This window comes from Nicotiana tabacum, chromosome 9 (assembly GCF_000715075.1).
Source record: "Nicotiana tabacum cultivar K326 chromosome 9, ASM71507v2, whole genome shotgun sequence".
NCBI classification, from domain to species: domain Eukaryota; kingdom Viridiplantae; phylum Streptophyta; class Magnoliopsida; order Solanales; family Solanaceae; genus Nicotiana; species Nicotiana tabacum.
Window position 1 is genome coordinate 3,914,302 of NC_134088.1, and position 9,092 is coordinate 3,923,393.

At 33.7% G+C, this 9,092-nt stretch overlaps 1 long non-coding RNA gene across 1 annotated transcript; it reads left to right on the plus strand.

Annotated features, from left to right (window-relative positions):
* The first annotated feature begins 1,475 nt into the window (after positions 1–1,475).
* LOC142164154 (uncharacterized) lies at positions 1,476–3,976 on the plus strand. Its single transcript, XR_012694694.1, has 2 exons — positions 1,476–2,302; positions 3,757–3,976. It is a non-coding gene; the product is annotated as an uncharacterized LOC142164154 (long non-coding RNA).
* Positions 3,977–9,092: the final 5,116 nt, after the last annotated feature.

Sequence of the window (9,092 nt, forward strand, 5' to 3'; positions counted from 1 at the left end):
TTAATCCATAACAATAGACAACTAAGCAAAAAATTATAAAATATGCTATGCAAGTGTAAATTAACTAATCAGCTAATGCAATATAATGGTGTTTCCATTACACGCCTTAAGTTCATTAGAATGAAAGAGTACTAAGGTTTAGAGCCAAAGGAATGAAGCACATTAGTCTGACTTTGTTGACCAGTAAAACCTCTGATTTAGTGGAGATCAAACAATACACCAACAGTCAACGATACAGCTGCAAACTCTCATTTTTTAATCTCAAAGTTTATATTTTTCAATGCTTTTTCAGTACTATTTTCATCATTCCAGCAAAAAGATCAATCTTTCACATGCATAGCAATTGTACCCCACAACTTTTCAGTCTTTCCACAGCTTTATTCACTAAATCCTTACTCATCATAGATCCATTAAAGTATGGTTGAATTTGATCCACAAGTTCATCCCACAAAATTGCTGAAATCATGTTCCTCATGTATGTTTCATGGTAATAGTTCAATTTTATTAAATCTAAAAAGTCATATACAAAAATATAGGAAGTTATATTGTTAATGTATAGTTTCTATTACAAAGTTTAGTGCATACACTTCTGGTTGTGTTTATAATCTGCAGAATAGTTTCTCTGTGAATACAATTCTTGGCTCAAAACTCTGGTCCAGACAGAACAAAAGAGCTAACTCTAACTGAATGGTTTGCGTAGTTAAAAGTAATATCATGAATATCAGAAAGATCGGTTCCTATGTACATATTGTCCCTTCCACATGCAGATATGCAGATTATTATTACTGGAAGTAATAAACAAATCTGGCAAAAGAAAATTAAAGATACTGTTTTGATATTCTAAAGAGAGGAGGACTGTAAGCACGTGATTTTTGCCCTATATGAGAATTACTCCAAAAAAAAATTCAAAATAAAATGATTTTCCTTGGTGTGCAATTTTGAGAATTTTTGTGACATTTTTGGATAATTATTTGTATTTGTCTGTGCATGTTTATTTGTTAAATTAATAAAAAATACAAAAATATGTCGCATTTTGCATGTAGGATTTAATTCCACAATTGTTAATAATTAAGTTTGTTTTACAAAAATTAAAAATTACAAAAATAGGCATCTTTTGCATTTTTAGCATTTAATGTCCAATTGTACAATTTTATGCTTAATTATTACTTAATTGTGCGTTAATTGTTATTGGGAGTTAATTTACATTTTTATAACTTAATTTAGTTCTTAATAATAATTTAAGTATTTTTAGAATTTAGTTTTAGAAAAATAAAAGAAGAAAAGAGAGCAAAAGTATAAAGAAAATCGGAATTGGGTCTCTTCTTCAATTTCAAACCACAGGCCCAAATAATTGCTCAACCTTCCCCATGACCCGGTCCATCTCCACACGCGTCGACCCGGTCCGCCCCATAACCCAAATGCCCAACACCCCATATTTTTCATTTTTTTTTCCAAAAAACAAAACAAAACAAAAAGAAAACAAAACCCTAAAAACCTAAGAAAATCCATCCGCCCCCTCTCTCATTCTCTCCATCTTCTCCAAACTCCAAAACACACATCCATGGCTGCCCTCAACCCCGCGACTGCTTCTGCTCGTCAACCATGAACAAGCTCTAGCCACCGCCATTTTCTCCTCCATTGAGCTCGTTTCTGTTGACGTTACTGCGTCTTCGTCGTCAACCCGTCACCATGGCTGCCATGGCTAAGCTGCTACTGCTTCACCAACGTTCATGGCTGCTCCTCCTCCTTCGTTCTTCGTCCAAATAACCAAACGACCCTCGACGAGCTGCTTCACTGCTGCGTCGTCTGCTTCTTCAGCTCGCGCTGCTGCTCCATTTTTTTTTCATAGCTGCTACTACTGTTTCAGCTTTCTTCATCGCCATCTTCCTCCTCGACGACCATAGCTGCTGAACGTAGCAACAGTCGATGACCATAGCTGCTTCACCCTTTTGCTGCCATTACTTCCCGTTGCTTCTGCCTTCATCTTCGACGACCTCCAGGCGACGCAGCAACAGCAAATGGCGCTGCTGCTTCACTTCATCGTCTTCATGGCCAAGCTGCTCCTGTTACTGTTTCTTGCAGCTTCTGCTACGATCCAGCCATGACGAGCAGCTACTCCCAAAACCAAGATCCTTCTGCTGCTTCCGCTATGTCCAACCATGCCCATCTCGTCGAACATCGTTGCTTTCTTCTTCGACTTCTCCATCACAGTAGCTCGTCGCTACTTCACTTTAGTCGGGGTTTGTCAAAACAGTCCATACGAGTTCGTTGTTGGTCAGTCATTGTTCGTCGTTTCGATCCGGTTAGTGGATTTTTTAAGTTCATTTTGTCCATCATTTTGTCCATATTTTTGTTTGATATTTTTCGGATCCAAAATCGATAAATGTTCAATTCTTGTTTTGTTTGTTCATCGTTGAAATAATTTTCTAGTTTGTTCATATGTTTTGTTGATTTAATTTTCAGATTCAAATGGAACTTTGATTAATTAGTTTTTCAGTTTATTTCATGTGCTTTTATTTTGTATTTTTGTAAAAGAAATTGTTAGTTTAATTTTAATATTGTTAGATTTAGTTTAAATCATTTGAATCTGTCATGTTTGTTATTTAATATGGATCTAATGCATGTTTATTCTTTGTTTGAAGTCCATCCAGTAATTTAATTTGAGTTTATTTTTGTTTTTGATTTGTTGATTTAGTTTGAATCATGTATTGTGTTGTTAATATTGTTGTTTCCTTGCTTATCCATTTTTTTGGTCTAAGTTAACCAGGATTGGTTCCCAATATGGTTAATTTATTTCCATTAATTTGATGTTGTTCATCTGTGTTCATATGATTTTTGTTGTTGAATTTGTTTAGAAATTGGTCATATTGACTATATTTGGTTGAAATTGATTAGGTGAATCGGCTATAGCTGATGGGGTAGTTTGGTAAATTGCAGTACGTTCAGGGGTAAAATGGTAATTGCAATAAGGTCGGAGGGGTAGTTTGGGAATTGAACATTTTGAATAATTCTTTATGTTAAGCATGGGGACAAAATGTAATAGGGTGTGGGTGATATAATTGTTTAATATAATAGGGGACAAGACATAATGTAGTGGAGGGGAATATTGTAATTGTTTATGTTAGGCATGGGGGACAAGATGTAATGGGGTGGGGTTGATACAATTATTTAATATAATGGGGGACAAGACACAAAATAGTGGGGAATAATTCATTTGTTTAAGAAAGTGGGAAACAAAGCATGCTTTGAGGGGAATATTTCGGGTTGGGGATTCAAGACAAGAGTCTTGTTATATATAGGGTCATTTGACACATTATAGGGACATACTTTTTACACTTGAGAGCGGAACTAAAAAAAACGGGGAGTTTAAAAAAGAAAGAGAGTTTTAGGACTTGAACTTAAAGAAGACTTCACACTTAAAGAAGAATTAAGACTTAGAGGAGAGAGACTTGAACTTGAAAGAATTTTGAGAAATCAGAATTTGAGAGTAAAAGAGAAAGACAATTTGAACTTTCACTTGAATAATTTTCGTTTGTCTTTCCTCGAGTGTTATTCGAAATCAGTAAACTACGACATCTTGTATCCGTCTCTCTTCTGCTTTGACTGCGATTGCACTTTGGTATTGCTGATTTTTCAATCTGTTACTGGGTTATTCTACGGGTCGTTACTGGTTTTGCGGTGTTACTGAACCTGTTGTTGCTGTGTTATTACTGTTGCTGACTCCTCCTTCTTTTCTTCTTGTACTGCCATTTCCAGGTACACATTTGTACACTCTCGGCTTGAAGTGAAATGAAATATTAATCCGGCTTTGTTCCGGTTGAATTCCTCCTGTTTAGATTTGTGTTTGAATAGAATTTTCCCTTCTTTGTATAAAAATGTAGTTGACTGATTAATGAGTAATGGGGTTGCATATGTATAACTTCTTCATCTAATAATGTTAGTTTAAATTAATCAAAGACTAGTTAATTTGTTTTGATATTATGGTGTGTCAATCTCATGTTCTAGTATTATTAAATAATAGAATATAGAATGAAAGCAGTCTTTCTTTGTACAAACTCGATCGCAATTTTCCATTCGTATTAGCCGTAAACTAATAACTAATAAGTTACGTTTTTCAGCATGTAATTAATTGGGAGATTTTATTTTATTTTAGAGATGAACTTAATAGAAGAAATGTAGTCACTATAGGTTTATCCTTTTAAATAAAATGAGATGAGCCTCACCAAATAAAACGCACAGATTGCGGGACCCTCACAAAAATGTACGTGTTAATTACTTAGAACTCGGGATAGGCCGCTTAGCGAATTCCACGGCTCTACCCAAAGTAAATGATACGCTAGTCACTTTAGGCGCGCCTTTAATAATTTAATTTCCTTAAACTCGGGTGCACATTTATGTGACTCAAATCCAAATCTCAACGGAGTCAAAGTGTGTCGACGACCACGGGTACATTGATTGTGACGCAGTTCGAGATACATTTTCACAACGTTGCAATTCCTTGTAAAAATAATAATGATAATTATGAAAGCGGTAGAAAGTTAAAATTTGCACATAAGTTCATATTTGTATAAAATCAGATAATCAAGCCGAATATGACAGTTGAGCGACCGTGCTAGAACCACGGAACTCGGGAATGCCTAACACCTTCTCCCGGGTTAACAGAATTCCTTATCCGGATTTCTGGTACGCAGACTGTAATATGGAGTCATTCTTTTCCTCGATTCAGGATTAAATTGGTGACTTGGGACACCCTAAAATCTCCTAAGTGGCGACTCTGAAATAAACAAACAAATCCCGTTTCGATTGTCCTTTAATTGGAAAAAAACTCCTTGTACCCTAGCGGTGCCGGAAAAAGGAGGTGTGACAAGGACGAAGAAAACTGCAGCAACAAATGGTAAGTTAATGCTAAATCTATATGTAAAGCAAATTCATTATATTGGAGGGCATAAGAAGCTTCATTTCAAACATACAGGCCTCAGTGACATATTATCAAAGAAAGATGTACAATCATGCGTTAGAGATGCATAAAGTTAATGTTTAAGTAATTCTACATCAACCATAAGAATCACTAAATTTTGCGCCAAGGTATAAACTCCATACCTTCGAAGAAAAAGAGAGCAAGGTAGCAGCGTCACTGTTTAAATTAAATGAGCAGAGCACCTGGCAAAATAAGGTTTGTGAATGGAAAAGATGGCACGAATTGAAATTTGCATTTCAATTATCTTTTAGAAAAAGAAGAGACAAAACATCTAGCTATATTATAATGAGGATATGATATCATAAGTACACACACAAGGTAGATATCCAATCACCTTTGAAAGCTTACGATGAACATCATCTCCAGTACTACTGCAAAATTTGAAGCAGTGGCTTAAGTAGTCTAGTAGTTGACTTGGAGCAGCAGTCTGAATATCAAATTCCAACAACATAGCATGTGCTACAAATTCAGCATACTACTCCCCAGCTTGAAAAATAAAGCTATGATGCCTCTCCAGGAGCTCCTTTTTGGCTTCAGTAATTGCAAGTTGAACCTTTAGATTATAGAAGTTGGTCAAATGCTGATTTTTTATTACCTTCAAGACCAATAAAGTTATATCTTGGATATGCACTTTATGAATTGGGACTAATGCACAATAACTTAATATCATTATGTTCTGTTGTAGCTCTTTCCATATCACCTTGTGGAGTATGTTTGCCGTGTCATGAGGGTGTTTCCTTTCAGATACTATTGCGACATGATTTTTGAAGTCATGAAAAATGGTATAGCCTTCTATGATATTAGTTCAGAATTGTCCATTGAGGGTGTATTTTCTTTGGTCGAAACTTTAAGTATAGAATCTGATGCTGACATGCTGTATAGCATACTTAAATATGTCCAACTTATGCAACCCAAGTTGCTATTGCATTACAATCATAGAAGGAAAGCAAGGAGTTGTATAGATTAAGGCCATCAACATACCTTCAATGATGATTGAAATTTTTTCCCTTACTGTCATTTGCATCTAATTCGTCTGCAAAACAAAATAAATCGTTGACGATACAAACACATATCATTGTTAAACAAGTAAAACATTCGATCTTTGTCAATACTCTATGACCAGACATCAAATTTCTTCATACTATCTCAGAAAATAAGAATACCACTCTTTCAAATCGACATTACAAAACTAAAAAAATGCAGAATATAAGAAAACCAAAACGAATTGCATTTACTTACTCATTTCGAATAGAATGTTAAAAAATTCAACTTATAATCTGTTGCAATTGACATAACTGAACAGTAAATGGAAAAAGAAAAAAGAAATTTTGATTATAACCAAAATAGTAACGATTTTAGACTTGAGAATATTTATGCTTAACAAATGGAAAAACCGAAGCTTTCGCTTATTATTAATCGATTCTCTGAAGATTTCACAATACATGAGATCCTTGTCAATACTATATGAGAATATCTCGTCTTGTATGACAAAAGACTGTATAGTACTGGAGAAAATTATATGAATAGAATCAAATAATGAGATTGAAGAGATGAAATTCAATTATGTGAAGATGCATAATTATACAGAAGAAAAAACACAAAAATAGACAGTTAGTGATTCTTACTTTGAAAAATCTTTAAGAAGTTGCATATGTTATGAGAACCAACAATTTGGCTGCTTAATGTTTAATAATTGGATATTTATCGACATCTTTAACAGACCTGGATAGTGCATCGGTAACGTTTTAGTATGTAATTGACCCAATACATAATACACTTCTTGCTTTAGTAAAGCAGTCTTTGAAGTTACTGATGGTTTAATTACGAAAATTCTTCGTGTCCACCATTGTTCTAATGTGAAAAAAGAGCAGCATAATATTCATACATGCACTGTTCTTCACTCAAAAGAAATATTTAGAGAAACGGAAGTTTAAAAATATGAGAAAGTTGAATATGTTACCTTCGAATCCTGTAAAGCCAATTCAATTAAATACGGTATTTCCGGCTTAAAGTGATCTGACATTACCCACATTCGAACGACTCTAACTTTGAGATTCCATTGCATCGAGTTGCTTGGAATTTGTTTGATATCATGAAGTTGTGTAACCATATTTGCAAAGCAATTGTAATCAGACTGGTATATTGAGTAGATAAAATATGAAGTTGAAAAGCCTTTGAAAATATAAAGCGCATAAATCAATTAGTTATGGAGGTGTAGATAAAATAGAGATTTTTGGTTGGAAGCCCACGTTTGGGAGCACGATCAGTCGTGGGATAAAATCTGACTGTTTTCCTCCTTTTTTTCACTTTTATGTATAAAAAAAATAATTGCAAATTTGAGTGGGCAGTTGTTAAAGAAAAACGACCAACTTCATACATGGTCGAATTTTTAAAAAAAAATTGTTTTCCTCCTTTTTTTGTTAACTTTTTTTTTTTATAAAAATATAATTACAAATATGAGAGGGTAGTGGTTGAGTAAAAAACGGCCAACTAAGAAAGTGGGAGGATTTTTTTTATAACAGCCAACAAAAAAAAGGGGAAGGAATTCTCTTTTTAATAGGCAAGTCTAATAATCTAATATCTAATAATAATAATAATAATAATAATAATAATAATAATAATAATGAGATCAACTGCAAAAACACAATCGTGGGAGGATTGGAAGTTTTTGAAATTTGATAAATTTAACTTTATTTTCCTGATTTGTAGTTTGAATTTGAAACTCCAACTATCTCGGAGAGTTGTCCTAATTTTTGACATGTGTTAGAATTGTGGCTATTCCACTTGGCAGCCTAAGATAGTTTTGCTTTTGTTATTCTATATAGATAGAAGATAGATTATGTTTTTTACGAGTATATTATGATAGAAGTATATTTTCGAAACACAAAATTTTTGCAAGAGGATGGAATTTTTATTAGTCAACTGAGTTTGACACTATTTTAGCACGCTAGTTTAGAATCTGTTTACTGGTTCAACTTTTAAAGTTTCTAATATTGTACTCATTAAATTTTTTAAAATTATGAGTTCATATCTGCCGTATAATTCCGTGCAACTATTTGGCTAATTGGGCAAATAACTACGATGAACAAACAGTTGCTTATTTGCTAAGGAACTAAAGTTTAATAAAAATTAGGTGATGGAGAAAGCTTATTACAAATGTCGTGAGGAAACATTGGTTAGTCATTGTGTTTGATGTCATCTTCCTACTACAAATACTTTTAATTAATTGACAAAAACATTGAAATTTTGAGTAATTTACAGGGACATCCCTCTAAGTTATCTATATTGGATGTACAGTTCCTCTAGTCTTATGAAATTATAGCAACACCCTTTATCAATATCTGGAGAAACAAAATTTGCAATGACCTTTATGCCCTTTATGTTTTGTGAAGAACTTAATAGCTAACCAGAGGTCTCGGGTTCGAGTCCGTAGGTATGGAGTCGCCTTTGTTAGGGAGCGCTTTACCCTTCAAATGTGGGACTTCCCGGCGCGAATCCGGATTTAATCGGATCCCAATATGGATATCGGACGTCGAATGAAAAACCGAAAAAAGTAAGAAAAAGAAAGACCAAAATAAAAGGATCATATAATAGTCCAACTTACCAACTTATAGGATGCAACAAAAAGAAAAATGAAATAGGATTCATGCAATATATATTACGTTGGGAAAACTTCCCAAATAGGAGGTTTAGGGTTTAAATCCACTTGCATACTTTTTCGGTCGAGCTTGTCGTACGATCTTGCTAGTGCGATTTACTCTTTTGTGTAGTTTGTGAACTATTAGATAAGAGCGGAGTTTTGTTATGTGTGTACCCGAAGGATAGTGGCCGCAAATTTCCTTGTTATAACAAAAAGAAATATTACGTGTGGAACAATATTGAGAATAGACCACTTCTATCATAAAATATGTTACAAAAGATATTTTTGAACCGAAGTTTATATTCGTTCTTAATTTGATTATTTAAGTTTAATTAGGATAAGTTATCTGGGAAGGGTACTATAGTTAAAAAAATATTTTAACTACTTGAGGGGTTGTCCCTTAAATATACTCAAATTATTTTTCTTTATTTTGGATTAAAATATACTAATATTATTTCTATATGATATTTACAT